The sequence below is a fragment of the Osmerus eperlanus genome, chromosome 22 (genome assembly GCF_963692335.1).
Source record: "Osmerus eperlanus chromosome 22, fOsmEpe2.1, whole genome shotgun sequence".
NCBI classification, from domain to species: Eukaryota; Metazoa; Chordata; class Actinopteri; order Osmeriformes; family Osmeridae; genus Osmerus; species Osmerus eperlanus.
This window is the reverse complement of record NC_085039.1, coordinates 270,809-297,784: the sequence shown is the minus strand read 5'-3', so window position 1 is coordinate 297,784 and position 26,976 is coordinate 270,809. Positions and strand designations below refer to the sequence as shown.

The 26,976-nt window shown below is 44.2% G+C and overlaps 14 non-coding genes across 14 annotated transcripts; all 14 read left to right on the top strand.

Annotated features, from left to right (window-relative positions):
• Positions 1-8,800: 8,800 nt before the first annotated feature.
• Positions 8,801-8,882, top strand: trnal-uag (transfer RNA leucine (anticodon UAG)). Its single transcript has one exon. It is a non-coding gene; the product is annotated as a tRNA-Leu (tRNA).
• A 788-nt stretch (positions 8,883-9,670) lies between these two features.
• Positions 9,671-9,752, top strand: trnal-uag (transfer RNA leucine (anticodon UAG)). The gene has a single exon. It is a non-coding gene; the product is annotated as a tRNA-Leu (tRNA).
• Positions 9,753-10,539: 787 nt separating this feature from the next.
• On the top strand, positions 10,540-10,621 carry trnal-uag (transfer RNA leucine (anticodon UAG)). Its single transcript has one exon. It is a non-coding gene; the product is annotated as a tRNA-Leu (tRNA).
• Positions 10,622-13,997: 3,376 nt separating this feature from the next.
• Positions 13,998-14,079, top strand: trnal-uag (transfer RNA leucine (anticodon UAG)). The gene has a single exon. It is a non-coding gene; the product is annotated as a tRNA-Leu (tRNA).
• A 788-nt stretch (positions 14,080-14,867) lies between these two features.
• Positions 14,868-14,949, top strand: trnal-uag (transfer RNA leucine (anticodon UAG)). Its single transcript has one exon. It is a non-coding gene; the product is annotated as a tRNA-Leu (tRNA).
• Positions 14,950-15,736: 787 nt separating this feature from the next.
• trnal-uag (transfer RNA leucine (anticodon UAG)) lies at positions 15,737-15,818 on the top strand. The gene has a single exon. It is a non-coding gene; the product is annotated as a tRNA-Leu (tRNA).
• A 2,527-nt stretch (positions 15,819-18,345) lies between these two features.
• On the top strand, positions 18,346-18,427 carry trnal-uag (transfer RNA leucine (anticodon UAG)). The gene has a single exon. It is a non-coding gene; the product is annotated as a tRNA-Leu (tRNA).
• A 2,527-nt stretch (positions 18,428-20,954) lies between these two features.
• trnal-uag (transfer RNA leucine (anticodon UAG)) lies at positions 20,955-21,036 on the top strand. Its single transcript has one exon. It is a non-coding gene; the product is annotated as a tRNA-Leu (tRNA).
• A 781-nt stretch (positions 21,037-21,817) lies between these two features.
• On the top strand, positions 21,818-21,899 carry trnal-uag (transfer RNA leucine (anticodon UAG)). The gene has a single exon. It is a non-coding gene; the product is annotated as a tRNA-Leu (tRNA).
• A 781-nt stretch (positions 21,900-22,680) lies between these two features.
• On the top strand, positions 22,681-22,762 carry trnal-uag (transfer RNA leucine (anticodon UAG)). Its single transcript has one exon. It is a non-coding gene; the product is annotated as a tRNA-Leu (tRNA).
• Positions 22,763-23,550: 788 nt separating this feature from the next.
• On the top strand, positions 23,551-23,632 carry trnal-uag (transfer RNA leucine (anticodon UAG)). The gene has a single exon. It is a non-coding gene; the product is annotated as a tRNA-Leu (tRNA).
• Positions 23,633-24,419: 787 nt separating this feature from the next.
• trnal-uag (transfer RNA leucine (anticodon UAG)) lies at positions 24,420-24,501 on the top strand. The gene has a single exon. It is a non-coding gene; the product is annotated as a tRNA-Leu (tRNA).
• Positions 24,502-25,289: 788 nt separating this feature from the next.
• trnal-uag (transfer RNA leucine (anticodon UAG)) lies at positions 25,290-25,371 on the top strand. The gene has a single exon. It is a non-coding gene; the product is annotated as a tRNA-Leu (tRNA).
• Positions 25,372-26,159: 788 nt separating this feature from the next.
• Positions 26,160-26,241, top strand: trnal-uag (transfer RNA leucine (anticodon UAG)). The gene has a single exon. It is a non-coding gene; the product is annotated as a tRNA-Leu (tRNA).
• The last annotated feature ends 735 nt before the right edge of the window (positions 26,242-26,976 follow it).

Below are 26,976 nucleotides of genomic sequence, written 5' to 3'. Positions count from 1 at the left end.
ATTTGTTTGACAAATTAGTTGAATATCAGAAAAAGAGCAGCAAGCAGAGTGGCACACTCTGCTTGCTGCTCATTCATAAAAATCAAGAAGGAGCAAACATTTTAATGTATTTCAAACTGTCATAATTCAAAATTGGCTGAAGATTTGAAAAAGCTGAATCATTTGGGAATAGCTGAATGTCTTGTGAACATTTTAAAGGTTGAATGGTGTCTCTAGCTGAAAGTAAGCTGAAGTAGTTACGTTTGAAAGAGGAGGAAGCTTTTTAATGATTTGAAAGGATTTACCATTACTTTTAATGGGAGAATAATTTGCACAAAAACCTTAATGTCTTAAAAAGTATAAAAGTGAGAAATACCAAAAGTCATAGCCATCATCTCCTGAAGGAGCTGAACGTTTTGATACAAAAGTTGTAGGAATCGGTTAAAGTATGCAGAACGAGTTAAAGGCCAAAAAACGGCGGAAGAACTGAGAAGTTGAAAAGCAATAGTGAGAATGCTTAACAGCATTCTCACAATAATAATAACTAGAAACGGCTGTTCCTGCGAAACAGCAGTGAGAATGCTGAAAACCTGAATGGGGATAGCTGACCATGCTAAAAAAGCTGAAAATAGTGAAAATTTAGTAGAAAGTTATAAGCTGAAGCTTCAAAGCAACCGAAAGGTATTTTTGAAAGGGACTGGAGCAGCATTCCAACAATGATTTGAAAGGATTTACCATTACTTTTAAAGGGAGAATAATTTGCACAAAAACCTTAATATTTTAAAAAGTATAAAAGTGAGAAATGAGAAAATACCCGCAAGCTGAAATGAATTTCAAAAATGTGTGAGTCACACAAAAGAGGCAGTGTGGAAGCTGAACTGCATCATCTTAACAAAGCTAAGAGCTAAAATAGCCTACAATGTGGGAGAAGCTGAAAGCTGAACTGTTAAACAGAAGAAGAAGTAGGCTAGCTAGTCGTAACAAGAATATTATCGTTTTAACAGATTAAATTATAGTTGGGATAGTAATAGCAGTAGCAGATGTAGCCTACCATTGAGTGCGTTTACTCGGCTTTCTTAGTAGGATTCAATGTGTTGATGGAATGAAACATACAGCAGTAGGGCCGATACAGGAAGACACGGCGACACTTTGTTGCAGAAGGATGATGGTGCAAGTTTTGTCCGTGGAGCATACAACGATTAATAAAAAAGAATCATGTAGACGCGTTTATTGAGTAATCGCATAACTAATTACACATGTAAACGGAGTAATCGTATTATTGGTATAAACCGACAATTGCTAGTAATCGTGTTTCTCATGGTCAAGTAAATGTACCAATCACCTGTGTGAGAGACTGAGTGGTGCGTGTCTGTCGTTACGGTGATGGTGCAGCTATGATTGCTAACGCGGTGAGGGCACAGAATAAGAGAAATGTAGCTAGAATCCACACCTCAAACAAGATAACCTAGACGCAAAACTGTACGTCCAATCCAAAATCTAATGATATTTTCCGAGACCCAAGACTCTGCCGAAACCAGAGATATTCTTTATATGTATGTGTAGTCAGAAATACGACTCTACCTGCAGTTTCAAAAACGTGTTCCTTCTGCTTTCCTGGTGCGTGTTTGTTTGGTTGCCACGGCGATGGAGCAGCTATGATTGCTAACGCGCTGAGGGCAGAGAATAAGAGAAATGTAGCTAGAATCCACACCTCAAACAAGATAACCTAGACGCAAAACTGTACGTCCAATCCAAAATATAAGGATATTTTCCGAGACCCAAGACTCTGCCGAAACCAGAGATATTCTTTATATGTCTGTGCAGTCAGAAATACGACTCTACCTGCAGTTTCAAAAACGTGTTCCTTTTGCTTTCCTGGTGCTTGTTTGTTTGGTTGCCACGGTGATGGCGCAGCTGTGATAGCTAACGAGCTAGGCAGAGAGAAAAACGAACATTTACCTAGCATCCACACCTCAAACAAGTTGACCTAGACGCAAAACTATACGTCCAATCCAAAATATAAGGATATTTTCCGAGACCCAAGACTCTGCCGAAACCAGAGATGTCCTTTATATGTCTGTGCGGTCAGAAATACGACTCTATCGGCAGTTTCAAAATCTTGTTCCTTCTTGCTTTCTCTGACAAATTTTACCCACCTCTCCATTGAAGTTAGTGAGAGAATTTGAAAGGCTGCTCTCGCTTCAAGGCTCATAGCTGAAAATCTGTAAATGTGAGCTCTTTAGTAGTTACATTGGCTGAAAGAGGACAATTTTTCCTACATTTTAAGGTATAACTTGTTTCTGTAAGTTAAACTATATGAACGTTAGAGGAATTTGTTTGACAAATTAGTTGAATATCAGAAAAAGAGCAGCAAGCACTCTGCTTGCTGCTCATAAAAATCATGAAGGAGCAAACATTTTAATGTATTTCAAACTGTCATAATTCAAAATTGGCTGAACATTTGAAAAAGCTGAATCATTTGGGAATAGCTGAATGTCTTGTGAACATTTTAAAGGTTGAATGGTGTCTCTAGCTGAAAGTAAGCTGAAGTAGTTACGTTTGAAAGAGGAGGAAGCTTTTTAATGATTTGAAAGGATTTACCATTACTTTTAATGGGAGAATAATTTGCACAAAAACCTTAATGTCTTAAAAAGTATAAAAGTGAGAAATACCAAAAGTCATAGCCATCATCTCCTGAAGGAGCTGAACGTTTTGATACAAAAGTTGTAGGAATCGGTTAAAGTATGCAGAACGAGTTAAAGGCCAAAAAACGGCGGAAGAACTAAGAAGTTGATATAACTAGAAAAGGCTGTTCCTGCGAAACAGCAGTGAGAATGCTGAAAACCTGAATGGGGATAGCTGACTATGCTAAAAAAGCTGAAATAGTGAAAATTTAGTAGAAAGTTATAAGCTGAAGCTTCAAAGCAACCGAAAGGTATTTTTGAAAGGGGCTGGAGCAGCATTCCAACAATGATTTGAAAGGATTTACCATTACTTTTAAAGGGAGAATAATTTGCACAAAAACCTTAATATTTTAAAAAGTATAAAAGTGAGAAATGAGAAAATACCCGCAAGCTGAAATGAATTTCAAAAATGTGTGAGTCACACAAAAGAGGCAGTGTGGAAGCTGAACTGCATCATCTTAACAAAGCTAAGAGCTAAAATAGCCTACAATGTGGGAGAAGCTGAAAGCTGAACTGTTAAACAGAAGAAGAAGTAGGCTAGCTAGTCGTAACAAGAATATTATCGTTTTAACAGATTAAATTATAGTTGGGATAGTAATAGCAGTAGCAGATGTAGCCTACCATTGAGTGCGTTTACTCGGCTTTCTTAGTAGGATTCAATGTGTTGATGGAATGAAACATACAGCAGTAGGGCCGATACAGGAAGACATGGCGACACTTTGTTGCAGAAGGATGATGGTGCAAGTTTTGTCCGTGGAGCATACAACGATTAATAAAAAAGAATCATGTAGACGCGTTTATTGAGTAATCGCATAACTAATTACACATGTAAACGGAGTAATCGTATTATTGGTATAAACCGACAATTGCTAGTAATCGTGTTTCTCATGGTCAAGTAAATGTACCAATCACCTGTGTGAGAGACTGAGTGGTGCGTGTCTGTCGTTACGGTGATGGTGCAGCTATGATTGCTAACGCGGTGAGGGCACAGAATAAGAGAAATGTAGCTAGAATCCACACCTCAAACAAGATAACCTAGACGCAAAACTGTACGTCCAATCCAAAATCTAATGATATTTTCCGAGACCCAAGACTCTGCCGAAACCAGAGATATTCTTTATATGTATGTGTAGTCAGAAATACGACTCTACCTGCAGTTTCAAAAACGTGTTCCTTCTGCTTTCCTGGTGCGTGTTTGTTTGGTTGCCACGGCGATGGAGCAGCTATGATTGCTAACGCGCTGAGGGCAGAGAATAAGAGAAATGTAGCTAGAATCCACACCTCAAACAAGATAACCTAGACGCAAAACTGTACGTCCAATCCAAAATATAAGGATATTTTCCGAGACCCAAGACTCTGCCGAAACCAGAGATATTCTTTATATGTCTGTGCAGTCAGAAATACGACTCTACCTGCAGTTTCAAAAACGTGTTCCTTTTGCTTTCCTGGTGCTTGTTTGTTTGGTTGCCACGGTGATGGCGCAGCTGTGATAGCTAACGAGCTAGGCAGAGAGAAAAACGAACATTTACCTAGCATCCACACCTCAAACAAGTTGACCTAGACGCAAAACTATACGTCCAATCCAAAATATAAGGATATTTTCCGAGACCCAAGACTCTGCCGAAACCAGAGATGTCCTTTATATGTCTGTGCGGTCAGAAATACGACTCTATCGGCAGTTTCAAAATCTTGTTCCTTCTTGCTTTCTCTGACAAATTTTACCCACCTCTCCATTGAAGTTAGTGAGAGAATTTGAAAGGCTGCTCTCGCTTCAAGGCTCATAGCTGAAAATCTGTAAATGTGAGCTCTTTAGTAGTTACATTGGCTGAAAGAGGACAATTTTTCCTACATTTTAAGGTATAACTTGTTTCTGTAAGTTAAACTATATGAACGTTAGAGGAATTTGTTTGACAAATTAGTTGAATATCAGAAAAAGAGCAGCAAGCACTCTGCTTGCTGCTCATAAAAATCATGAAGGAGCAAACATTTTAATGTATTTCAAACTGTCATAATTCAAAATTGGCTGAACATTTGAAAAAGCTGAATCATTTGGGAATAGCTGAATGTCTTGTGAACATTTTAAAGGTTGAATGGTGTCTCTAGCTGAAAGTAAGCTGAAGTAGTTACGTTTGAAAGAGGAGGAAGCTTTTTAATGATTTGAAAGGATTTACCATTACTTTTAATGGGAGAATAATTTGCACAAAAACCTTAATGTCTTAAAAAGTATAAAAGTGAGAAATACCAAAAGTCATAGCCATCATCTCCTGAAGGAGCTGAACGTTTTGATACAAAAGTTGTAGGAATCGGTTAAAGTATGCAGAACGAGTTAAAGGCCAAAAAACGGCGGAAGAACTAAGAAGTTGATATAACTAGAAAAGGCTGTTCCTGCGAAACAGCAGTGAGAATGCTGAAAACCTGAATGGGGATAGCTGACTATGCTAAAAAAGCTGAAATAGTGAAAATTTAGTAGAAAGTTATAAGCTGAAGCTTCAAAGCAACCGAAAGGTATTTTTGAAAGGGGCTGGAGCAGCATTCCAACAATGATTTGAAAGGATTTACCATTACTTTTAAAGGGAGAATAATTTGCACAAAAACCTTAATATTTTAAAAAGTATAAAAGTGAGAAATGAGAAAATACCCGCAAGCTGAAATGAATTTCAAAAATGTGTGAGTCACACAAAAGAGGCAGTGTGGAAGCTGAACTGCATCATCTTAACAAAGCTAAGAGCTAAAATAGCCTACAATGTGGGAGAAGCTGAAAGCTGAACTGTTAAACAGAAGAAGAAGTAGGCTAGCTAGTCGTAACAAGAATATTATCGTTTTAACAGATTAAATTATAGTTGGGATAGTAATAGCAGTAGCAGATGTAGCCTACCATTGAGTGCGTTTACTCGGCTTTCTTAGTAGGATTCAATGTGTTGATGGAATGAAACATACAGCAGTAGGGCCGATACAGGAAGACATGGCGACACTTTGTTGCAGAAGGATGATGGTGCAAGTTTTGTCCGTGGAGCATACAACGATTAATAAAAAAGAATCATGTAGACGCGTTTATTGAGTAATCGCATAACTAATTACACATGTAAACGGAGTAATCGTATTATTGGTATAAACCGACAATTGCTAGTAATCGTGTTTCTCATGGTCAAGTAAATGTACCAATCACCTGTGTGAGAGACTGAGTGGTGCGTGTCTGTCGTTACGGTGATGGTGCAGCTATGATTGCTAACGCGGTGAGGGCACAGAATAAGAGAAATGTAGCTAGAATCCACACCTCAAACAAGATAACCTAGACGCAAAACTGTACGTCCAATCCAAAATCTAATGATATTTTCCGAGACCCAAGACTCTGCCGAAACCAGAGATATTCTTTATATGTATGTGTAGTCAGAAATAGACTCTACCTGCAGTTTCAAAAACGTGTTCCTTCTGCTTTCCTGGTGCGTGTTTGTTTGGTTGCCACGGCGATGGAGCAGCTATGATTGCTAACGCGCTGAGGGCAGAGAATAAGAGAAATGTAGCTAGAATCCACACCTCAAACAAGATAACCTAGACGCAAAACTGTACGTCCAATCCAAAATATAAGGATATTTTCCGAGACCCAAGACTCTGCCGAAACCAGAGATATTCTTTATATGTCTGTGCAGTCAGAAATACGACTCTACCTGCAGTTTCAAAAACGTGTTCCTTTTGCTTTCCTGGTGCTTGTTTGTTTGGTTGCCACGGTGATGGCGCAGCTGTGATAGCTAACGAGCTAGGCAGAGAGAAAAACGAACATTTACCTAGCATCCACACCTCAAACAAGTTGACCTAGACGCAAAACTATACGTCCAATCCAAAATATAAGGATATTTTCCGAGACCCAAGACTCTGCCGAAACCAGAGATGTCCTTTATATGTCTGTGCGGTCAGAAATACGACTCTATCGGCAGTTTCAAAATCTTGTTCCTTCTTGCTTTCTCTGACTGATTTTACTCACCTCTCCATTGAAGTTAGTGAGAGAATTTGAAAGGCTGCTCTCGCTTCAAGGCTCATAGCTGAAAATCTGTAAATGTGAGCTCTTTAGTAGTTACATTGGCTGAAAGAGGACAATTTTTCCTACATTTTAAGGTATAACTTGTTTCTGTAAGTTAAACTATATGAACGTTAGAGGAATTTGTTTGACAAATTAGTTGAATATCAGAAAAAGAGCAGCAAGCAGAGTGGCACACTCTGCTTGCTGCTCATTCATAAAAATCAAGAAGGAGCAAACATTTTAATGTATTTCAAACTGTCATAATTCAAAATTGGCTGAACATTTGAAAAAGCTGAATCATTTGGGAATAGCTGAATGTCTTGTGAACATTTTAAAGGTTGAATGGTGTCTCTAGCTGAAAGTAAGCTGAAGTAGTTACGTTTGAAAGAGGAGGAAGCTTTTTAATGATTTGAAAGGATTTACCATTACTTTTAATGGGAGAATAATTTGCACAAAAACCTTAATGTCTTAAAAAGTATAAAAGTGAGAAATACCAAAAGTCATAGCCATCATCTCCTGAAGGAGCTGAACGTTTTGATACCTAAATTGTAGGAATCGGTGAAAGTATGCAGAACGAGTTAAAGGCCAAAAAACGGCGGAAGAACTAAGAAGTTGATATAACTAGAAAAGGCTGTTCCTGCGAAACAGCAGTGAGAATGCTGAAAACCTGAATGGGGATAGCTGACTATGCTAAAAAAGCTGAAATAGTGAAAATTTAGTAGAAAGTTATAAGCTGAAGCTTCAAAGCAACCGAAAGGTATTTTTGAAAGGGGCTGGAGCAGCATTCCAACAATGATTTGAAAGGATTTATCCATTACTTTTAAAGGGAGAATAATTTGCACAAAAACCTTAATATTTTAAAAAGTATAAAAGTGAGAAATGAGAAAATACCCGCAAGCTGAAATGAATTTCAAAAATGTGTGAGTCACACAAAAGAGGCAGTGTGGAAGCTGAACTGCATCATCTTAACAAAGCTAAGAGCTAAAATAGCCTACAATGTGGGAGAAGCTGAAAGCTGAACTGTTAAACAGAAGAAGTAGGCTAGCTAGTCGTAACAAGAATATTATCGTTTTAACAGATTAAATTATAGTTGAGATAGTATAAGCAGTAGCAGATGTGGCCTATGCGTTTACTCGGCTTTCTTAGTAGGATTCAATGTGTTGATGGAATGAAACATACAGCAGTAGAGCCGATACAGGAAGACACGGCGACACTTTGTTGCAGAAGGATGATGGTGCAAGTTTTGTCCGTGGAGCATACAACGATTAATAAAAAAGAATCATGTAGACGCGTTTATTGAGTAATCGCATAACTAATTACACATGTAAACGGAGTAATCGTATTATTGGCATAAACCGACAATTGCTAGTAATCGTGTTTCTCATGGTCAAGTAAACGTACCAATCACCTGTGTGAGAGACTGAGTGGTGCGTGTCTGTCGTTATGGTGATGGTGCAGCTATGATTGCTAACGCGCTGAGGGCAGAGAATAAGAGAAATGTAGCTAGAATCCACACCTCAAACAAGATAACCTAGACGCAAAACTGTACGTCCAATCCAAAATATAAGGATATTTTCCGGGACCCAAGACTCTGCCGAAACCAGAGATATTCTTTATATGTCTGTGCAGTCAGAAATACGACTCTACCTGCAGTTTCAAAAACGTGTTCCTTTTGCTTTCCTGGTGCTTGTTTGTTTGGTTGCCACGGTGATGGCGCAGCTGTGATAGCTAACGAGCTAGGCAGAGAGAAAAACGAACATTTACCTAGCATCCACACCTCAAACAAGTTGACCTAGACGCAAAACTATACGTCCAATCCAAAATATAAGGATATTTTCCGAGACCCAAGACTCTGCCGAAACCAGAGATGTCCTTTATATGTCTGTGCGGTCAGAAATACGACTCTATCGGCAGTTTCAAAATCTTGTTCCTTCTTGCTTTCTCTGACTGATTTTACTCACCTCTCCATTGAAGTTAGTGAGAGAATTTGAAAGGCTGCTCTCGCTTCAAGGCTCATAGCTGAAAATCTGTAAATGTGAGCTCTTTAGTAGTCTCTTTAACAGCATTCTCACAATAAAGAGAAACAGGAAAACAATAGTGAGAATGCTTAACAGCATTCCGTGGTAGCGTGGCCGAGCGGACCAAGGCGCTGGATTTAGGCTCCAGTCTCTCCGGAGGCGTGGGTTCAAATCCCACCGCTGCCACTTTTGTAGGGTGCTAACGCCGTCCCATTGCTTTGAAGTCAGTAAGTGGGTTTGAAAAAGTGAACTGTGGCTCGACATGTGCGATTGTATATGATTTTTTGGGGGCATCGTAGTTATAGTGGCAACTACAGTGGCAACTTTTTTCCTTGAAGTTGACGGGGTTCAATCCCCAGCCAGTACAGACCGTGGAGAGGCATCTCGTCTCTTGTGACGGTCGATAGCGTCACGATTAGGCCACGTGTTTCAAACTCCGCAGAAGTATAAACCAGGCTTAGGGCAATTTCTTACTAGTTGGACGTCAGTAGGTGGTGTGGAAAGGTGAACCGTCCCTCGAAATGCTGTGCGATCATGGAGTCTGTTGGGGGCATTGGTGGTATAGTGGCAAGCATAGCTGCCTTCCAAGCAGCTGACCAGGGCTCGATTCCTGGCCAATGCAGAACCTTGAGAGAGATTCAAATCAACTTTATTTCGCCATGTATACAGATACTAGGAATTTGATTTGGTATTCTCCATGCAGGCTATAGCATCACAAATAGAACAACAAGACAAAAAAGAAAAACAATACAAGGACAGATAGTACCAGTATGAGCAAAATAATAAATAAGAATGGAGGTAATGTTAAATAAAGCGCCGTAAAGTTCATGTGTAAGAGCTATTTAGGAGGGCTATTGTTAGATCTGTTTTATCTTGTGACGTTCAAGCGCTTCCAGGCATTAAGAATGTCACGTGAGCTCCTGGACGATCGATCAGCTTCGGGAAGAGCCCGGGGGGCCAAGACCTGACAACGTGGTAGCGTGGCCGAGCGGTCCAAGGCGCTGGATTTAGGCTCCAGTCTCTCCGGAGGCGTGGGTTCAAATCCCACCGCTGCCACTTTTGTAGGGTGCTAACGCCGTCCCATTGCTTTGAAGTCAGTAAGTGGGTTTGAAAAAGTGAACTGTGGCTCGACATGTGCGATTGTATATGATTTTTTGGGGCATCGTAGTTATAGTGGCAACTACAGTGGCAACTTTTTTCCTTGAAGTTGACGGGGTTCAATCCCCAGCCAGTACAGACCGTGGAGAGGCATCTCGTCTCTTGTGACGGTCGATAGCGTCACGATTAGGCCACGTGTTTCAAACTCCGCAGAAGTATAAACCAGGCTTAGGGCAATTTCTTACTAGTTGGACGTCAGTAGGTGGTGTGGAAAGGTGAACCGTCCCTCGAAATGCTGTGCGATCATGGAGTCTGTTGGGGGCATTGGTGGTATAGTGGCAAGCATAGCTGCCTTCCAAGCAGCTGACCAGGGCTCGATTCCTGGCCAATGCAGAACCTTGAGAGAGATTCAAATCAACTTTATTTCGCCATGTATACAGATACTAGGAATTTGATTTGGTATTCTCCATGCAGGCTATAGCATCACAAATAGAACAACAAGACAAAAAAGAAAAACAATACAAGGACAGATAGTACCAGTATGAGCAAAATAATAAAGAAGAATGGAGGTAATGTTAAATAAAGCGCCGTAAAGTTCATGTGTAAGAGCTATTTAGGAGGGCTATTGTTAGATCTGTTTTATCTTGTGACGTTCAAGCGCTTCCAGGCATTAAGAATGTCACGTGAGCTCCTGGACGATCGATCAGCTTCGGGAAGAGCCCGGGGGGCCAAGACTTGACAACGTGGTAGCGTGGCCGAGCGGTCCAAGGCGCTGGATTTAGGCTCCAGTCTCTCCGGAGGCGTGGGTTCAAATCCCACAGCTGCCACTTTTGTAGGGTGCTAACGCCGTCCCATTGCTTTGAAGTCAGTAAGTGGGTTTGAAAAAGTGAACTGTGGCTCGACATGTGCGATTGTATATGATTTTTTGGGGCATCGTAGTTATAGTGGCAACTACAGTGGCAACTTTTTTCCTTGAAGTTGACGGGGTTCAATCCCCAGCCAGTACAGACCGTGGAGAGGCATCTCGTCTCTTGTGACGGTCGATAGCGTCACGATTAGGCCACGTGTTTCAAACTCCGCAGAAGTATAAACCAGGCTTAGGGCAATTTCTTACTAGTTGGACGTCAGTAGGTGGTGTGGAAAGGTGAACCGTCCCTCGAAATGCTGTGCGATCATGGAGTCTGTTGGGAGCATTGGTGGTATAGTGGCAAGCATAGCTGCCTTCCAAGCAGTTGACCAGGGCTCGATTCCTGGCCAATGCAGAACCTTGAGAGAGATTCAAATCAACTTTATTTCGCCATGTATACAGATACTAGGAATTTGATTTGGTATTCTCCATGCAGGCTATAGCATCACAAATAGAACAACAAGACAAAAAAGAAAAACAATACAAGGACAGATAGTACCAGTATGAGCTAAATAAGAATGGAGGTAATGTTAAATAAAGCGCCGTAAAGTTCATGTGTAAGAGCTATTTAGGAGGGCTATTGTTAGATCTGTTTTATCTTGTGACGTTCAAGCGCTTCCAGGCATTAAGAATGTCACGTGAGCTCCTGGACGATCGATCAGCTTCGGGAAGAGCCCGGGGGGCCAAGACCTGACAACGTGGTAGCGTGGCCGAGCGGTCCAAGGCGCTGTATTTAGGCTCCAGTCTCTCCGGAGGCGTGGGTTCAAATCCCACCGCTGCCACTTTTGTAGGGTGCTAACGCCGTCCCATTGCTTTGAAGTCAGTAAGTGGGTTTGAAAAAGTGAACTGTGGCTCGACATGTGCGATTGTATATGATTTTTTGGGGGCATCGTAGTTATAGTGGCAACTACAGTGGCAACTTTTTTCCTTGAAGTTGACGGGGTTCAATCCCCAGCCAGTACAGACCGTGGAGAGGCATCTCGTCTCTTGTGACGGTCGATAGCGTCACGATTAGGCCACGTGTTTCAAACTCCGCAGAAGTATAAACCAGGCTTAGGGCAATTTCTTACTAGTTGGACGTCAGTAGGTGGTGTGGAAAGGTGAACCGTCCCTCGAAATGCTGTGCGATCATGGAGTCTGTTGGGGGCATTGGTGGTATAGTGGCAAGCATAGCTGCCTTCCAAGCAGCTGACCAGGGATCGATTCCTGGCCAATGCAGAACCTTGAGAGAGATTCAAATCAACTTTATTTCGCCATGTATACAGATACTAGGAATTTGATTTGGTATTCTCCATGCAGGCTATAGCATCACAAATAGAACAACAAGACAAAAAAGAAAAACAATACAAGGACAGATAGTACCAGTATGAGAAAAATAATAAATAAGAATGGAGGTAATGTTAAATAAAGCGCCGTAAAGTTCATGTGTAAGAGCTATTTAGGAGGGCTATTGTTAGATCTGTTTTATCTTGTGACGTTCAAGCGCTTCCAGGCATTAAGAATGTCACGTGAGCTCCTGGACGATCGATCAGCTTCGGAAAGAGCCCGGGGGGCCAAGACCTGACAACGTGGTAGCGTGGCCGAGCGGTCCAAGGCGCTGTATTTAGGCTCCAGTCTCTCCGGAGGCGTGGGTTCAAATCCCACCGCTGCCACTTTTGTAGGGTGCTAACGCCGTCCCATTGCTTTGAAGTCAGTAAGTGGGTTTGAAAAAGTGAACTGTGGCTCGACATGTGCGATTGTATATGATTTTTTGGGGGCATCGTAGTTATAGTGGCAACTACAGTGGCAACTTTTTTCCTTGAAGTTGACGGGGTTCAATCCCCAGCCAGTACAGACCGTGGAGAGGCATCTCGTCTCTTGTGACGGTCGATAGCGTCACGATTAGGCCACGTGTTTCAAACTCCGCAGAAGTATAAACCAGGCATAGGGCAATTTCTTACTAGTTGGACGTCAGTAGGTGGTGTGGAAAGGTGAACCGTCCCTCGAAATGCTGTGCGATCATGGAGTCTGTTGGGGGCATTGGTGGTATAGTGGCAAGCATAGCTGCCTTCCAAGCAGCTGACCAGGGCTCGATTCCTGGCCAATGCAGAACCTTGAGAGAGATTCAAATCAACTTTATTTCGCCATGTATACAGATACTAGGAATTTGATTTGGTATTCTCCATGCAGGCTATAGCATCACAAATAGAACAACAAGACAAAAAAGAAAAACAATACAAGGACAGATAGTACCAGTATGAGCTAAATAAGAATGGAGGTAATGTTAAATAAAGCGCCGTAAAGTTCATGTGTAAGAGCTATTTAGGAGGGCTATTGTTAGATCTGTTTTATCTTGTGACGTTCAAGCGCTTCAAGGCATTAAGAATGTCACGTGAGCTCCTGGACGATCGATCAGCTTCGGAAAGAGCCCGGGGGGCCAAGACCTGACAACGTGGTAGCGTGGCCGAGCGGTCCAAGGCGCTGTATTTAGGCTCCAGTCTCTCCGGAGGCGTGGGTTCAAATCCCACCGCTGCCACTTTTGTAGGGTGCTAACGCCGTCCCATTGCTTTGAAGTCAGTAAGTGGGTTTGAAAAAGTGAACTGTGGCTCGACATGTGCGATTGTATATGATTTTTTGGGGGCATCGTAGTTATAGTGGCAACTACAGTGGCAACTTTTTTCCTTGAAGTTGACGGGGTTCAATCCCCAGCCAGTACAGACCGTGGAGAGGCATCTCGTCTCTTGTGACGGTCGATAGCGTCACGATTAGGCCACGTGTTTCAAACTCCGCAGAAGTATAAACCAGGCATAGGGCAATTTCTTACTAGTTGGACGTCAGTAGGTGGTGTGGAAAGGTGAACCGTCCATCGAAATGCTGTGCGATCATGGAGTCTGTTGGGGGCATTGGTGGTATAGTGGCAAGCATAGCTGCCTTCCAAGCAGCTGACCAGGGCTCGATTCCTGGCCAATGCAGAACCTTGAGAGAGATTCAAATCAACTTTATTTCGCCATGTATACAGATACTAGGAATTTGATTTGGTATTCTCCATGCAGGCTATAGCATCACAAATAGAACAACAAGACAAAAAAGAAAAACAATACAAGGACAGATAGTACCAGTATGAGCTAAATAAGAATGGAGGTAATGTTAAATAAAGCGCCGTAAAGTTCATGTGTAAGAGCTATTTAGGAGGGCTATTGTTAGATCTGTTTTATCTTGTGACGTTCAAGCGCTTCCAGGCATTAAGAATGTCACGTGAGCTCCTAGACGATCGATCAGCTTCGGAAAGAGCCCGGGGGGCCAAGACCTGACAACGTGGTAGCGTGGCCGAGCGGTCCAAGGCGCTGGATTTAGGCTCCAGTCTCTCCGGAGGCGTGGGTTCAAATCCCACCGCTGCCACTTTTGTAGGGTGCTAACGCCGTCCCATTGCTTTGAAGTCAGTAAGTGGGTTTGAAAAAGTGAACTGTGGCTCGACATGTGCGATTGTATATGATTTTTTGGGGGCATCGTAGTTATAGTGGCAACTACAGTGGCAACTTTTTTCCTTGAAGTTGACGGGGTTCAATCCCCAGCCAGTACAGACCGTGGAGAGGCATCTCGTCTCTTGTGACGGTCGATAGCGTCACGATTAGGCCACGTGTTTCAAACTCCGCAGAAGTATAAACCAGGCTTAGGGCAATTTCTTACTAGTTGGACGTCAGTAGGTGGTGTGGAAAGGTGAACCGTCCCTCGAAATGCTGTGCGATCATGGAGTCTGTTGGGGGCATTGGTGGTATAGTGGCAAGCATAGCTGCCTTCCAAGCAGCTGACCAGGGCTCGATTCCTGGCCAATGCAGAACCTTGAGAGAGATTCAAATCAACTTTATTTCGCCATGTATACAGATACTAGGAATTTGATTTGGTATTCTCCATGCAGGCTATAGCATCACAAATAGAACAACAAGACAAAAAAGAAAAACAATACAAGGACAGATAGTACCAGTATGAGAAAAATAATAAATAAGAATGGAGGTAATGTTAAATAAAGCGCCGTAAAGTTCATGTGTAAGAGCTATTTAGGAGGGCTATTGTTAGATCTGTTTTATCTTGTGACGTTCAAGCGCTTCCAGGCATTAAGAATGTCACGTGAGCTCCTGGACGATCGATCAGCTTCGGAAAGAGCCCGGGGGGCCAAGACCTGACAACGTGGTAGCGTGGCCGAGCGGTCCAAGGCGCTGGATTTAGGCTCCAGTCTCTCCGGAGGCGTGGGTTCAAATCCCACAGCTGCCACTTTTGTAGGGTGCTAACGCCGTCCCATTGCTTTGAAGTCAGTAAGTGGGTTTGAAAAAGTGAACTGTGGCTCGACATGTGCGATTGTATATGATTTTTTGGGGCATCGTAGTTATAGTGGCAACTACAGTGGCAACTTTTTTCCTTGAAGTTGACGGGGTTCAATCCCCAGCCAGTACAGACCGTGGAGAGGCATCTCGTCTCTTGTGACGGTCGATAGCGTCACGATTAGACCACGTGTTTCAAACTCCGCAGAAGTATAAACCAGGCATAGGGCAATTTCTTACTAGTTGGACGTCAGTAGGTGGTGTGGAAAGGTGAACCGTCCCTCGAAATGCTGTGCGATCATGGAGTCTGTTGGGGGCATTGGTGGTATAGTGGCAAGCATAGCTGCCTTCCAAGCAGTTGACCAGGGCTCGATTCCTGGCCAATGCAGAACCTTGAGAGAGATTCAAATCAACTTTATTTCGCCATGTATACAGACACTAGGAATTTGATTTGGTATTCTCCATGCAGGCTATAGCATCACAAATAGAACAACAAGACAAAAAAGAAAAACAATACAAGGACAGATAGTACCAGTATGAGCAAAATAATAAATAAGAATGGAGGTAATGTTAAATAAAGTGCCGTAAAGTTCATGTGTAAGAGCTATTTAGGAGGGCTATTGTTAGATCTGTTTTATCTTGTGACGTTCAAGCGCTTCCAGGCATTAAGAATGTCACGTGAGCTCCTGGACGATCGATCAGCTTCGGAAAGAGCCCGGGGGGCCAAGACCTGACAACGTGGTAGCGTGGCCGAGCGGTCCAAGGCGCTGGATTTAGGCTCCAGTCTCTCCGGAGGCGTGGGTTCAAATCCCACAGCTGCCACTTTTGTAGGGTGCTAACGCCGTCCCATTGCTTTGAAGTCAGTAAGTGGGTTTGAAAAAGTGAACTGTGGCTCGACATGTGCGATTGTATATGATTTTTTGGGGCATCGTAGTTATAGTGGCAACTACAGTGGCAACTTTTTTCCTTGAAGTTGACGGGGTTCAATCCCCAGCCAGTACAGACCGTGGAGAGGCATCTCGTCTCTTGTGACGGTCGATAGCGTCACGATTAGGCCACGTGTTTCAAACTCCGCAGAAGTATAAACCAGGCATAGGGCAATTTCTTACTAGTTGGACGTCAGTAGGTGGTGTGGAAAGGTGAACCGTCCCTCGAAATGCTGTGCGATCATGGAGTCTGTTGGGGGCATTGGTGGTATAGTGGCAAGCATAGCTGCCTTCCAAGCAGTTGACCAGGGCTCGATTCCTGGCCAATGCAGAACCTTGAGAGAGATTCAAATCAACTTTATTTCGCCATGTATACAGACACTAGGAATTTGATTTGGTATTCTCCATGCAGGCTATAGCATCACAAATAGAACAACAAGACAAAAAAGAAAAACAATACAAGGACAGATAGTACCAGTATGAGCAAAATAATAAATAAGAATGGAGGTAATGTTAAATAAAGCGCCGTAAAGTTCATGTGTAAGAGCTATTTAGGAGGGCTATTGTTAGATCTGTTTTATCTTGTGACGTTCAAGCGCTTCCAGGCATTAAGAATGTCACGTGAGCTCCTGGACGATCGATCAGCTTCGGGAAGAGCCCGGGGGGCCAAGACCTGACAACGTGGTAGCGTGGCCGAGCGGTCCAAGGCGCTGTATTTAGGCTCCAGTCTCTCCGGAGGCGTGGGTTCAAATCCCACCGCTGCCACTTTTGTAGGGTGCTAACGCCGTCCCATTGCTTTGAAGTCAGTAAGTGGGTTTGAAAAAGTGAACTGTGGCTCGACATGTGCGATTGTATATGATTTTTTGGGGGCATCGTAGTTATAGTGGCAACTACAGTGGCAACTTTTTTCCTTGAAGTTGACAGGGTTCAATCCCCAGCCAGTACAGACCGTGGAGAGGCATCTCGTCTCTTGTGACGGTCGATAGCGTCACGATTAGGCCACGTGTTTCAAACTCCGCAGAAGTATAAACCAGGCTTAGGGCAATTTCTTACTAGTTGGACGTCAGTAGGTGGTGTGGAAAGGTGAACCGTCCCTCGAAATGCTGTGCGATCATGGAGTCTGTTGGGGGCATTGGTGGTATAGTGGCAAGCATAGCTGCCTTCCAAGCAGCTGACCAGGGCTCGATTCCTGGCCAATGCAGAACCTTGAGAGAGATTCAAATCAACTTTATTTCGCCATGTATACAGATACTAGGAATTTGATTTGGTATTCTCCATGCAGGCTATAGCATCACAAATAGAACAACAAGACAAAAAAGAAAAACAATACAAGGACAGATAGTACCAGTATGAGAAAAATAATAAATAAGAATGGAGGTAATGTTAAATAAAGCGCCGTAAAGTTCATGTGTAAGAGCTATTTAGGAGGGCTATTGTTAGATCTGTTTTATCTTGTGACGTTCAAGCGCTTCCAGGCATTAAGAATGTCACGTGAGCTCCTGGACGATCGATCAGCTTCGGAAAGAGCCCGGGGGGCCAAGACCTGACAACGTGGTAGCGTGGCCGAGCGGTCCAAGGCGCTGTATTTAGGCTCCAGTCTCTCCGGAGGCGTGGGTTCAAATCCCACCGCTGCCACTTTTGTAGGGTGCTAACGCCGTCCCATTGCTTTGAAGTCAGTAAGTGGGTTTGAAAAAGTGAACTGTGGCTCGACATGTGCGATTGTATATGATTTTTTGGGGGCATCGTAGTTATAGTGGCAACTACAGTGGCAACTTTTTTCCTTGAAGTTGACGGGGTTCAATCCCCAGCCAGTACAGACCGTGGAGAGGCATCTCGTCTCTTGTGACGGTCGATAGCGTCACGATTAGGCCACGTGTTTCAAACTCCGCAGAAGTATAAACCAGGCATAGGGCAATTTCTTACTAGTTGGACGTCAGTAGGTGGTGTGGAAAGGTGAACCGTCCCTCGAAATGCTGTGCGATCATGGAGTCTGTTGGGGGCATTGGTGGTATAGTGGCAAGCATAGCTGCCTTCCAAGCAGTTGACCAGGGCTCGATTCCTGGCCAATGCAGAACCTTGAGAGAGATTCAAATCAACTTTATTTCGCCATGTATACAGACACTAGGAATTTGATTTGGTATTCTCCATGCAGGCTATAGCATCACAAATAGAACAACAAGACAAAAAAGAAAAACAATACAAGGACAGATAGTACCAGTATGAGCAAAATAATAAATAAGAATGGAGGTAATGTTAAATAAAGTGCCGTAAAGTTCATGTGTAAGAGCTATTTAGGAGGGCTATTGTTAGATCTGTTTTATCTTGTGACGTTCAAGCGCTTCCAGGCATTAAGAATGTCACGTGAGCTCCTGGACGATCGATCAGCTTCGGAAAGAGCCCGGGGGGCCAAGACCTGACAACGTGGTAGCGTGGCCGAGCGGTCCAAGGCGCTGGATTTAGGCTCCAGTCTCTCCGGAGGCGTGGGTTCAAATCCCACAGCTGCCACTTTTGTAGGGTGCTAACGCCGTCCCATTGCTTTGAAGTCAGTAAGTGGGTTTGAAAAAGTGAACTGTGGCTCGACATGTGCGATTGTATATGATTTTTTGGGGCATCGTAGTTATAGTGGCAACTACAGTGGCAACTTTTTTCCTTGAAGTTGACGGGGTTCAATCCCCAGCCAGTACAGACCGTGGAGAGGCATCTCGTCTCTTGTGACGGTCGATAGCGTCACGATTAGGCCACGTGTTTCAAACTCCGCAGAAGTATAAACCAGGCATAGGGCAATTTCTTACTAGTTGGACGTCAGTAGGTGGTGTGGAAAGGTGAACCGTCCCTCGAAATGCTGTGCGATCATGGAGTCTGTTGGGGGCATTGGTGGTATAGTGGCAAGCATAGCTGCCTTCCAAGCAGTTGACCAGGGCTCGATTCCTGGCCAATGCAGAACCTTGAGAGAGATTCAAATCAACTTTATTTCGCCATGTATACAGACACTAGGAATTTGATTTGGTATTCTCCATGCAGGCTATAGCATCACAAATAGAACAACAAGACAAAAAAGAAAAACAATACAAGGACAGATAGTACCAGTATGAGCAAAATAATAAATAAGAATGGAGGTAATGTTAAATAAAGCGCCGTAAAGTTCATGTGTAAGAGCTATTTAGGAGGGCTATTGTTAGATCTGTTTTATCTTGTGACGTTCAAGCGCTTCCAGGCATTAAGAATGTCACGTGAGCTCCTGGACGATCGATCAGCTTCGGGAAGAGCCCGGGGGGCCAAGACCTGACAACGTGGTAGCGTGGCCGAGCGGTCCAAGGCGCTGTATTTAGGCTCCAGTCTCTCCGGAGGCGTGGGTTCAAATCCCACCGCTGCCACTTTTGTAGGGTGCTAACGCCGTCCCATTGCTTTGAAGTCAGTAAGTGGGTTTGAAAAAGTGAACTGTGGCTCGACATGTGCGATTGTATATGATTTTTTGGGGGCATCGTAGTTATAGTGGCAACTACAGTGGCAACTTTTTTCCTTGAAGTTGACGGGGTTCAATCCCCAGCCAGTACAGACCGTGGAGAGGCATCTCGTCTCTTGTGACGGTCGATAGCGTCACGATTAGGCCACGTGTTTCAAACTCCGCAGAAGTATAAACCAGGCTTAGGGCAATTTCTTACTAGTTGGACGTCAGTAGGTGGTGTGGAAAGGTGAACCGTCCCTCGAAATGCTGTGCGATCATGGAGTCTGTTGGGGGCATTGGTGGTATAGTGGCAAGCATAGCTGCCTTCCAAGCAGCTGACCAGGGCTCGATTCCTGGCCAATGCAGAACCTTGAGAGAGATTCAAATCAACTTTATTTCGCCATGTATACAGATACTAGGAATTTGATTTGGTATTCTCCATGCAGGCTATAGCATCACAAATAGAACAACAAGACAAAAAAGAAAAACAATACAAGGACAGATAGTACCAGTATGAGAAAAATAATAAATAAGAATGGAGGTAATGTTAAATAAAGCGCCGTAAAGTTCATGTGTAAGAGCTATTTAGGAGGGCTATTGTTAGATCTGTTTTATCTTGTGACGTTCAAGCGCTTCCAGGCATTAAGAATGTCACGTGAGCTCCTGGACGATCGATCAGCTTCGGAAAGAGCCCGGGGGGCCAAGACCTGACAACGTGGTAGCGTGGCCGAGCGGTCCAAGGCGCTGTATTTAGGCTCCAGTCTCTCCGGAGGCGTGGGTTCAAATCCCACCGCTGCCACTTTTGTAGGGTGCTAACGCCGTCCCATTGCTTTGAAGTCAGTAAGTGGGTTTGAAAAAGTGAACTGTGGCTCGACATGTGCGATTGTATATGATTTTTTGGGGGCATCGTAGTTATAGTGGCAACTACAGTGGCAACTTTTTTCCTTGAAGTTGACGGGGTTCAATCCCCAGCCAGTACAGACCGTGGAGAGGCATCTCGTCTCTTGTGACGGTCGATAGCGTCACGATTAGGCCACGTGTTTCAAACTCCGCAGAAGTATAAACCAGGCTTAGGGCAATTTCTTACTAGTTGGACGTCAGTAGGTGGTGTGGAAAGGTGAACCGTCCCTCGAAATGCTGTGCGATCATGGAGTCTGTTGGGGGCATTGGTGGTATAGTGGCAAGCATAGCTGCCTTCCAAGCAGCTGACCAGGGCTCGATTCCTGGCCAATGCAGAACCTTGAGAGAGATTCAAATCAACTTTATTTCGCCATGTATACAGATACTAGGAATTTGATTTGGTATTCTCCATGCAGGCTATAGCATCACAAATAGAACAACAAGACAAAAAAGAAAAACAATACAAGGACAGATAGTACCAGTATGAGAAAAATAATAAATAAGAATGGAGGTAATGTTAAATAAAGCGCCGTAAAGTTCATGTGTAAGAGCTATTTAGGAGGGCTATTGTTAGATCTGTTTTATCTTGTGACGTTCAAGCGCTTCCAGGCATTAAGAATGTCACGTGAGCTCCTGGACGATCGATCAGCTTCGGAAAGAGCCCGGGGGGCCAAGACCTGACAACGTGGTAGCGTGGCCGAGCGGTCCAAGGCGCTGTATTTAGGCTCCAGTCTCTCCGGAGGCGTGGGTTCAAATCCCACCGCTGCCACTTTTGTAGGGTGCTAACGCCGTCCCATTGCTTTGAAGTCAGTAAGTGGGTTTGAAAAAGTGAACTGTGGCTCGACATGTGCGATTGTATATGATTTTTTGGGGGCATCGTAGTTATAGTGGCAACTACAGTGGCAACTTTTTTCCTTGAAGTTGACGGGGTTCAATCCCCAGCCAGTACAGACCGTGGAGAGGCATCTCGTCTCTTGTGACGGTCGATAGCGTCACGATTAGGCCACGTGTTTCAAACTCCGCAGAAGTATAAACCAGGCATAGGGCAATTTCTTACTAGTTGGACGTCAGTAGGTGGTGTGGAAAGGTGAACCGTCCCTCGAAATGCTGTGCGATCATGGAGTCTGTTGGGGGCATTGGTGGTATAGTGGCAAGCATAGCTGCCTTCCAAGCAGCTGACCAGGGCTCGATTCCTGGCCAATGCAGAACCTTGAGAGAGATTCAAATCAACTTTATTTCGCCATGTATACAGATACTAGGAATTTGATTTGGTATTCTCCATGCAGGCTATAGCATCACAAATAGAACAACAAGACAAAAAAGAAAAACAATACAAGGACAGATAGTACCAGTATGAGCTAAATAAGAATGGAGGTAATGTTAAATAAAGCGCCGTAAAGTTCATGTGTAAGAGCTATTTAGGAGGGCTATTGTTAGATCTGTTTTATCTTGTGACGTTCAAGCGCTTCCAGGCATTAAGAATGTCACGTGAGCTCCTGGACGATCGATCAGCTTCGGAAAGAGCCCGGGGGGCCAAGACCTGACAACGTGGTAGCGTGGCCGAGCGGTCCAAGGCGCTGTATTTAGGCTCCAGTCTCTCCGGAGGCGTGGGTTCAAATCCCACCGCTGCCACTTTTGTAGGGTGCTAACGCCGTCCCATTGCTTTGAAGTCAGTAAGTGGGTTTGAAAAAGTGAACTGTGGCTCGACATGTGCGATTGTATATGATTTTTTGGGGGCATCGTAGTTATAGTGGCAACTACAGTGGCAACTTTTTTCCTTGAAGTTGACGGGGTTCAATCCCCAGCCAGTACAGACCGTGGAGAGGCATCTCGTCTCTTGTGACGGTCGATAGCGTCACGATTAGGCCACGTGTTTCAAACTCCGCAGAAGTATAAACCAGGCATAGGGCAATTTCTTACTAGTTGGACGTCAGTAGGTGGTGTGGAAAGGTGAACCGTCCCTCGAAATGCTGTGCGATCATGGAGTCTGTTGGGGGCATTGGTGGTATAGTGGCAAGCATAGCTGCCTTCCAAGCAGCTGACCAGGGCTCGATTCCTGGCCAATGCAGAACCTTGAGAGAGATTCAAATCAACTTTATTTCGCCATGTATACAGATACTAGGAATTTGATTTGGTATTCTCCATGCAGGCTATAGCATCACAAATAGAACAACAAGACAAAAAAGAAAAACAATACAAGGACAGATAGTACCAGTATGAGCTAAATAAGAATGGAGGTAATGTTAAATAAAGCGCCGTAAAGTTCATGTGTAAGAGCTATTTAGGAGGGCTATTGTTAGATCTGTTTTATCTTGTGACGTTCAAGCGCTTCCAGGCATTAAGAATGTCACGTGAGCTCCTGGACGATCGATCAGCTTCGGAAAGAGCCCGGGGGGCCAAGACCTGACAACGTGGTAGCGTGGCCGAGCGGTCCAAGGCGCTGGATTTAGGCTCCAGTCTCTCCGGAGGCGTGGGTTCAAATCCCACCGCTGCCACTTTTGTAGGGTGCTAACGCCGTCCCATTGCTTTGAAGTCAGTAAGTGGGTTTGAAAAAGTGAACTGTGGCTCGACATGTGCGATTGTATATGATTTTTTGGGGGCATCGTAGTTATAGTGGCAACTACAGTGGCAACTTTTTTCCTTGAAGTTGACGGGGTTCAATCCCCAGCCAGTACAGACCGTGGAGAGGCATCTCGTCTCTTGTGACGGTCGATAGCGTCACGATTAGGCCACGTGTTTCAAACTCCGCAGAAGTATAAACCAGGCTTAGGGCAATTTCTTACTAGTTGGACGTCAGTAGGTGGTGTGGAAAGGTGAACCGTCCCTCGAAATGCTGTGCGATCATGGAGTCTGTTGGGGGCATTGGTGGTATAGTGGCAAGCATAGCTGCCTTCCAAGCAGCTGACCAGGGCTCGATTCCTGGCCAATGCAGAACCTTGAGAGAGATTCAAATCAACTTTATTTCGCCATGTATACAGATACTAGGAATTTGATTTGGTATTCTCCATGCAGGCTATAGCATCACAAATAGAACAACAAGACAAAAAAGAAAAACAATACAAGGACAGATAGTACCAGTATGAGAAAAATAATAAATAAGAATGGAGGTAATGTTAAATAAAGCGCCGTAAAGTTCATGTGTAAGAGCTATTTAGGAGGGCTATTGTTAGATCTGTTTTATCTTGTGACGTTCAAGCGCTTCCAGGCATTAAGAATGTCACGTGAGCTCCTGGACGATCGATCAGCTTCGGAAAGAGCCCGGGGGGCCAAGACCTGACAACGTGGTAGCGTGGCCGAGCGGTCCAAGGCGCTGGATTTAGGCTCCAGTCTCTCCGGAGGCGTGGGTTCAAATCCCACAGCTGCCACTTTTGTAGGGTGCTAACGCCGTCCCATTGCTTTGAAGTCAGTAAGTGGGTTTGAAAAAGTGAACTGTGGCTCGACATGTGCGATTGTATATGATTTTTTGGGGCATCGTAGTTATAGTGGCAACTACAGTGGCAACTTTTTTCCTTGAAGTTGACGGGGTTCAATCCCCAGCCAGTACAGACCGTGGAGAGGCATCTCGTCTCTTGTGACGGTCGATAGCGTCACGATTAGGCCACGTGTTTCAAACTCCGCAGAAGTATAAACCAGGCTTAGGGCAATTTCTTACTAGTTGGACGTCAGTAGGTGGTGTGGAAAGGTGAACCGTCCCTCGAAATGCTGTGCGATCATGGAGTCTGTTGGGGGCATTGGTGGTATAGTGGCAAGCATAGCTGCCTTCCAAGCAGTTGACCAGGGCTCGATTCCTGGCCAATGCAGAACCTTGAGAGAGATTCAAATCAACTTTATTTCGCCATGTATACAGACACTAGGAATTTGATTTGGTATTCTCCATGCAGGCTATAGCATCACAAATAGAACAACAAGACAAAAAAGAAAAACAATACAAGGACAGATAGTACCAGTATGAGCAAAATAATAAATAAGAATGGAGGTAATGTTAAATAAAGCGCCGTAAAGTTCATGTGTAAGAGCTATTTAGGAGGGCTATTGTTAGATCTGTTTTATCTTGTGACGTTCAAGCGCTTCCAGGCATTAAGAATGTCACGTGAGCTCCTGGACGATCGATCAGCTTCGGGAAGAGCCCGGGGGGCCAAGACCTGACAACGTGGTAGCGTGGCCGAGCGGTCCAAGGCGCTGGATTTAGGCTCCAGTCTCTCCGTAGGCGTGGGTTCAAATCCCACCGCTGCCACTTTTGTAGGGTGCTAACGCCGTCCCATTGCTTTGAAGTCAGTAAGTGGGTTTGAAAAAGTGAACTGTGGCTCGACATGTGCGATTGTATATGATTTTTTGGGGGCATCGTAGTTATAGTGGCAACTACAGTGGCAACTTTTTTCCTTGAAGTTGACGGGGTTCAATCCCCAGCCAGTACAGACCGTGGAGAGGCATCTCGTCTCTTGTGACGGTCGATAGCGTCACGATTAGGCCACGTGTTTCAAACTCCGCAGAAGTATAAACCAGGCTTAGGGCAATTTCTTACTAGTTGGACGTCAGTAGGTGGTGTGGAAAGGTGAACCGTCCCTCGAAATGCTGTGCGATCATGGAGTCTGTTGGGAGCATTGGTGGTATAGTGGCAAGCATAGCTGCCTTCCAAGCAGTTGACCAGGGCTCGATTCCTGGCCAATGCAGAACCTTGAGAGAGATTCAAATCAACTTTATTTCGCCATGTATACAGATACTAGGAATTTGATTTGGTATTCTCCATGCAGGCTATAGCATCACAAATAGAACAACAAGACAAAAAAGAAAAACAATACAAGGACAGATAGTACCAGTATGAGCAAAATAATAAATAAGAATGGAGGTAATGTTAAATAAAGCGCCGTAAAGTTCATGTGTAAGAGCTATTTAGGAGGGCTATTGTTAGATCTGTTTTATCTTGTGACGTTCAAGCGCTTCCAGGCATTAAGAATGTCACGTGAGCTCCTGGACGATCGATCAGCTTCGGGAAGAGCCCGGGGGGCCAAGACCTGACAACGTGGTAGCGTGGCCGAGCGGTCCAAGGCGCTGGATTTAGGCTCCAGTCTCTCCGGAGGCGTGGGTTCAAATCCCACCGCTGCCACTTTTGTAGGGTGCTAACGCCGTCCCATTGCTTTGAAGTCAGTAAGTGGGTTTGAAAAAGTGAACTGTGGCTCGACATGTGCGATTGTATATGATTTTTTGGGGGCATCTTAGTTATAGTGGCAACTACAGTGGCAACTTTTTTCCTTGAAGTTGACGGGGTTCAATCCCCAGCCAGTACAGACCGTGGAGAGGCATGTCGTCTCTTGTGACGGTCGATAGCGTCACGATTAGGCCACGTGTTTCAAACTCCGCAGAAGTATAAACCAGGCTTAGGGCAATTTCTTACTAGTTGGACGTCAGTAGGTGGTGTGGAAAGGTGAACCGTCCCTCGAAATGCTGTGCGATCATGGAGTCTGTTGGGGGCATTGGTGGTATAGTGGCAAGCATAGCTGCCTTCCAAGCAGTTGACCAGGGCTCGATTCCTGGCCAATGCAGAACCTTGAGAGAGATTCAAATCAACTTTATTTCGCCATGTATACAGACACTAGGAATTTGATTTGGTATTCTCCATGCAGGCTATAGCATCACAAATAGAACAACAAGACAAAAAAGAAAAACAATACAAGGACAGATAGTACCAGTATGAGCAAAATAATAAATAAGAATGGAGGTAATGTTTAATAAAGCGCCGTAAAGTTCATGTGTAAGAGCTATTTAGGAGGGCTATTGTTAGATCTGTTTTATCTTGTGACGTTCAAGCGCTTCCAGGCATTAAGAATGTCACGTGAGCTCCTGGACGATCGATCAGCTTCGGGAAGAGCCCGGGGGGCCAAGACCTGACAACGTGGTAGCGTGGCCGAGCGGTCCAAGGCGCTGGATTTAGGCTCCAGTCTCTCCGTAGGCGTGGGTTCAAATCCCACCGCTGCCACTTTTGTAGGGTGCTAACGCCGTCCCATTGCTTTGAAGTCAGTAAGTGGGTTTGAAAAAGTGAACTGTGGCTCGACATGTGCGATTGTATATGATTTTTTGGGGGCATCGTAGTTATAGTGGCAACTACAGTGGCAACTTTTTTCCTTGAAGTTGACGGGGTTCAATCCCCAGCCAGTACAGACCGTGGAGAGGCATCTCGTCTCTTGTGACGGTCGATAGCGTCACGATTAGGCCACGTGTTTCAAACTCCGCAGAAGTATAAACCAGGCTTAGGGCAATTTCTTACTAGTTGGACGTCAGTAGGTGGTGTGGAAAGGTGAACCGTCCCTCGAAATGCTGTGCGATCATGGAGTCTGCTGGGAGCATTGGTGGTATAGTGGCAAGCATAGCTGCCTTCCAAGCAGTTGACCAGGGCTCGATTCCTGGCCAATGCAGAACCTTGAGAGAGATTCAAATCAACTTTATTTCGCCATGTATACAGATACTAGGAATTTGATTTGGTATTCTCCATGCAGGCTATAGCATCACAAATAGAACAACAAGACAAAAAAGAAAAACAATACAAGGACAGATAGTACCAGTATGAGCAAAATAATAAATAAGAATGGAGGTAATGTTAAATAAAGCGCCGTAAAGTTCATGTGTAAGAGCTATTTAGGAGGGCTATTGTTAGATCTGTTTTATCTTGTGACGTTCAAGCGCTTCCAGGCATTAAGAATGTCACGTGAGCTCC